Source organism: Staurois parvus, unplaced genomic scaffold (assembly GCF_062004578.1).
Source record: "Staurois parvus isolate SC_StPar_1 unplaced genomic scaffold, SC_StPar_1.0 ptg000320l, whole genome shotgun sequence".
NCBI classification, from domain to species: domain Eukaryota; kingdom Metazoa; phylum Chordata; class Amphibia; order Anura; family Ranidae; genus Staurois; species Staurois parvus.
This window is the reverse complement of record NW_028318116.1, coordinates 331,537-337,164: the sequence shown is the minus strand read 5'-3', so window position 1 is coordinate 337,164 and position 5,628 is coordinate 331,537.

Sequence of the window (5,628 nt, the reverse complement as noted above, 5' to 3'; positions counted from 1 at the left end):
TAATCTAATTCTCCCTCTCCCCTTGATCCTAGTTTAAATAGTCCTCCAGCCTCCCCATAAACCTCTCCCCCAGCACAGCAGACTCCCTTCTATTTAGGTGCAAACCATCTCTAGCATATAGGTTGCACCTCAATGAAAAGTCAGCCCTAGAAACCCACTTCCCTCTTATACCAGGTCTTTAGCCATACATTTAGTTCTTTAATATCCCCCTGTCTTTCCTGAGTTGCGCATAACACAGGTAATATTTCAGAGAATATCGCCTTAGAGGTCCTTCCCTTCAACTTGCAGTCTAATTTTAAATTGATTCTTAAGGAGCCGTCACCTTCCATGTATTCTGTCATTGGTTTCAACATGGACCAAGACAGCTGGGTCATGTCCAGCCCCTCCCAGTAATTTATCAACCTGGTCCACCACATGCTGAACCCTGGCACCAGGGAGACAGCAAACTATTTGGTTATGGCGACAAATTATTTTATCAGCCCTTCTGATTATAGAATCCCCTATTACCACCAACTGTCTAGGCCTTCCTGCATTACCCTCACCACCCCTCCCAGATGGTATGCCCTCCCGGCATCCAGGGCTGCCACTCCTGAGCTTGCTACCAACACATCTTCACCCAACTTGGAAAAACTGTTTGGGTGCTCAAACCCAGAGCCGGACTTCCTTTTTTGTGAGCCCCTACCACTCCCTCTCACTACAGTAACCCATCTTTCTACCTGATTAGCCCCTCACCCTTCACATCAATCCCATTAGCTACCTGCTCAGAGAGCAGAAGACCCCTTTCAAGTTATCGGTTCTGCCCAGTGTTGTAACTTGCTCCTCCAGATCTCTAACGTGAGCTTCCAGAAGGGCAAACCGCTCACATCTGTCGCAGTGGTATCCATCCTGGAGCTGTTGCTCCATTGTTGCATACATGTGGCAAATTGTGCACTGCACAAAACCTTCAACTCTGCTAGCACATATTATTCCAGTTACAATATTAATATTACTAATATGGCCAGGCAGTTACATAATGACAGGAAGCTCAATGAACTACCTAGAGAGTTTAAAGTGGTGCTAAAGGCTTGAGGTTTTTTACCGTCATGCATTCTATGCATAAAGATAAAAAACCTTCTGTGTACAGCAGTCCCCCCCCCCCAGCCCCCTTAATACTTATCTGATCTTTATTGCTTATCCAGCAATGTGAATGACAGCCTCGGCTGTTCCTGGCCTCTGCCTCCTCATTGGCTGAGACATCAAGTAGGTGCCATTGGCTTCCGCTGCTGTCAATCACAGCCAGTCAGCCAATGAGGATATAGGGGGCAGGGCCAAGCCACAGCTCCATGTGTGAATGGACACACGGAGCAGTGGGTGCCCCCATAGCAAGCTGTTTGCTGGGGGAGCACCCGACAGACAGGAGGAGCCAGGAGAGCCTGCAGGGGACCTGAGAAGAGGAGGATCTGTGATGACGTTTGGACTATTTATTAAGAAAAATGATATTACCCAAAAGAACATTTTATAAGCTGACTGTCAGGGGTTAACATTCTAGGTTGAATTTCAAGTCATATTCCAAGAAGTTACCACACACACAATGAGTGGAAGAAACTTGTCTAAGAGACAATGAGACTCAAACATCACTATTTGAATGTCTGCAGGTAAGCATACACAAGGTACCAAAGGGACAATGGTGAGATGGAAACCTTATTGTCTGATTTCTCCAAAAACCTTGGAAAGTGTGTGATTACCAAACAAGACCTCTAAACTGTCACAATTGGCTATTATATCCCAAGGTCAAAATCTAGTCCATTTTGTTTACCCTAATTCTCACACAATAGGGCAAGTAACTAGAGGTTTTCTCCGTCACATATCCTTGAACCCTGCATTAAACAAGGTGAAAGTTGGGTCATTTAAAATATAAAGCTTGGTATATACCAACGGAAACATTATCAGAAAGTATATTACCAACACTTTTCTATCAAGGGAAAATCTATTCGATAAGGTTGGGTATTGCATCCCACTCAACTGAAGTTTGAAGTGATAAAATATAAGATGGTTTGTGAATTGGGTAATTGCTATATTTCCAAAGGAAATCAGCCATTCCAATACAGTTCATATATCAGAAAAATGAGAAACCAAATGTATTCACATCTTTCTATGGTCCTTATCCAAGAGTTAGTAGTGAAATCATCTATACTTGAATAGGACATATATTTGATCCACAAAGACATACTGCTTATATAAAAGAGTGAGTCATCATTAGGACCACCAATTCATTTGTAATACCTGACTGTCCCCAGTGGACAGGTTAGGAACTTCTATAGGTACACAAACTTCTCAACCGTCCAATCAACAAGCCTGTTTGGAGGTCCCTCAGAACAAAGGACTTGTATGGTTTAAAAGGCCAGACACCTCAAAGTGGAATCAACTTAAAAATCTTCTAATCTTTGAATCATCTTCGGAAATCTTCTGAAATCTTCCAATCTTCTGATCTACTGAAACTACTACTTAGAATCTTCTAATCTTCTGGGATCTTCTGACAACTTAAAATCTTCCACAGACTATTTCTTACAGCTTCTAAGACTGCTACAACTTCTAAACTACTTCTTATCTACCCTGTTGCTACTATATATTGCACTATACCTCACTTGCTACCTGGGGCCATTTTGCTGAGAATTTCCAGCTGCCATTTTATTTTGAGGACTATTTGAAGGAAAAGATTTCCACCAGAGACGTTGATGCTCAGTTAAATTCTAGTGCCTGACTGCCCAGAAATACTTCTTTTCCCAACTGCATCCCACTGGGGAGGCCTCAAAATCAAGATTCTGGGAGTGGTGAGACTGTGCTAGAATATTGTAATTTTCTTTGACATTTCAAACTTTCTAAGATTTATAAAATTTTATTGTGTGATTAGGAATATATTAAGGTTATCTATATGATTATAACTATAACTTTTTGAGTATTGGTACTGAGGTTATATATTGCATACTAACTAATTTGTAGTGTTGTTGTGGTGCTAATTATTAGAGATATTTTCTTATTTCCCTATGGGCACGGGAAATGAGAAATAATATCTGAAGCACTATAGGTTGCAACGAACCTCCCAAGATTTTGTTTTTCCTTTATTTGAAATCATATATTATATGATACGTAGAGATTAGCATATTATATCTTTGATTGTGTGTACGAATATATATTCATTACCAGTATTTTGTGTTTGTATTAATATATATATAAATTTTGTACATAAATACATTCATTTATTTATTTATCAAAAAGGCAAATTTTGTGTATATGGAACGAAATCATATTGGTGAAAGAACTCAAGGTATATTATTAAGTGGTCATCAAATTATTAAGGTGTCCAAATTATTGGTTTGTTAAATATTTGCTGTATTTTAACGGCTGGAGGCACTGCAATATTTTGTTTAAGGGAGAGGACACCACCCTAAGTATTTAGAATAAATGATTACATAAACCACCACAGATCCAGGCTGCTCTGTGCAAAACCACTGCACATAGCAGGTAAGTATAGCATGTTTGTTATTTCACAAAAAACGTTAACCTTTAGAATTACTTTAACAGTGCTCTCATAGTTCATTAAGAACTACAAACTGACAGCCGCAAAAGCTGCTGGAACTTGTAGGTTTTTTCATTCACAGAATACTGTGAGTGGATGACGCAACTGCACAGGCAGCCGTGTTTTTTTCAGATTGTGAAAGCCAGTAGGAAGAGTAGATCCCCCCGCTAGCTGTCAATACCGGGGAATGGGAGGGGGGAGCAGAGGCAGGTGCATCTGTAACATGTTACATGCAACAACCTGAATATGTATGTAACATGTAACATGCTACAAAAGATGAACTTATCCTTTAAATATGGGTTTATCCCTTTGAGGACCAAGGGACGTATTTGTCCCATGTTTTTAACTGCCTGTATCATCTGATTAAGAACTTAAAATACTTTTTTTTTTTGGTTTGAGTCAAAATATTAGTTCTTATCAACAAATGGATCTAGCTTTTTGCCAATTATTTCATGAAATGGCTTAGTTACAGCAACTGAAGTGTACGAACTTTAAAAACAAAAAATTGATTCTTTTGGCGTTCCGTAATCTTATGGTCCTGAAAGGGCTAAGGGTGCTAAATATGGGAGTGACATGAGACATGATCAGAAAGATGGACTACTTTTTTAGTGTTGTTATTTCTTTTGGGATTCTGACACATACATCTTCTCCACTACCAGCATACCCTGTCCCATGCCAGTTTCATACTCTTCCTCCCCTTTTGGTATGGGCTGCACCACAATGAAAATTCTCAGCTTTTTATATCCATAGTTCAAGGGCAGAAATATATATTTTTTTCAATTAAACTGTGTGCCAAGGAGATGGAAAGATATCCCAGAGATGGTGCGAAGACTGAAGCTGCTGCTCCATGGTCAGGTACTTCCTGGCTTGAACTCTCTGAGCAACTTATTGGTGGGTTCAGATGCACCTGGATGTCACTTGTCAGACATAGACTTGCATCCTAGAAGCAGGCTGGAATGTATTTCTTTAACATTAATAGTGCATTGAGGTAGGTAACTTGATCCACATTTGTGTCCAGCATGCACACAGGCCTGCCAGGTGCCAAGGTCACCTCTGCCTGACTGATTTGTTTTTCCTCTCAAGTGGCCCCAGAAATGTCCATGACTGCACTTATCCCCGGTTGGCCACCCTGCTTCTCCCATTTGACAGCAGTGGCATAGTTTATGTTGGTTCCCTGGCTCGTTGAGGCTGTTAGTACTCTGCTCACAGCTCATAAGAAATCCCAGGTAGCACTACCCCCAGAGGGCCACTGGTGGATCAGGTTCTTCTGTTCTTCCACAGATGCTAACACACATGGGTAGCACCTGAACTCAGTGAAACACTTGGGGTTTTGCAAAGGTTTTAGTGGGCCAGTAGGACGGGAAAAAGGTTAAAAGAAGGCAACAGGCAAACTGATTCATTGCAGTATAATTATTGCACAGCCCGGGCAGCAAACTGTACTGTGAGCAAGCATTACCGTTAAGAGAGGTAGTAACAAAAGTAAGAAAGGAAGCACTGCTGTGGGGCAATTCTGGACACAGCTGTTCTTAGGGCTTTGTATCTTTATTTGGAGTGGACGCTCCTAACTGGAAGTATTTGTAATCCCAAGGCTTAACAATGTAAACTACAGACAAATTCCCAGAGATCTCTCCCAATTCCATATGACAAAGCAGAATCCTCTGCAAAATTCCTTTCCTCTCAGAGTCTCCTCTTCAGTCTTTGTGGGGGTTCCAATCCTGTACCACCTGAACTTTGGCTGGGACAAGGGACACCTCTCCAGATATTGGATTTTCTTGCACATTAGACGACACCTACTGGGCTTTAGCTCAAACTGGATTAAATGGGTGAACATCTGGTCCAGATTTTGACAATGGTCTTTGAATGTTTTGGTGAAAATTATGATATCATCCAAGTAAACTAATACAAAGCTGAAATCTCTCAGGTATCTCACCATCAAGTATTGGAACATACTGGGGACATTGCTCAGTCTGAAGAGCATGCATTTCAATTTTAATAGTCCCAGAAGCGTCATAAAGGCAGTCTTTTCACGGTCGTGGTCCCTCCTTGGACTTGCAAGTAGCCACTCTCCAGGA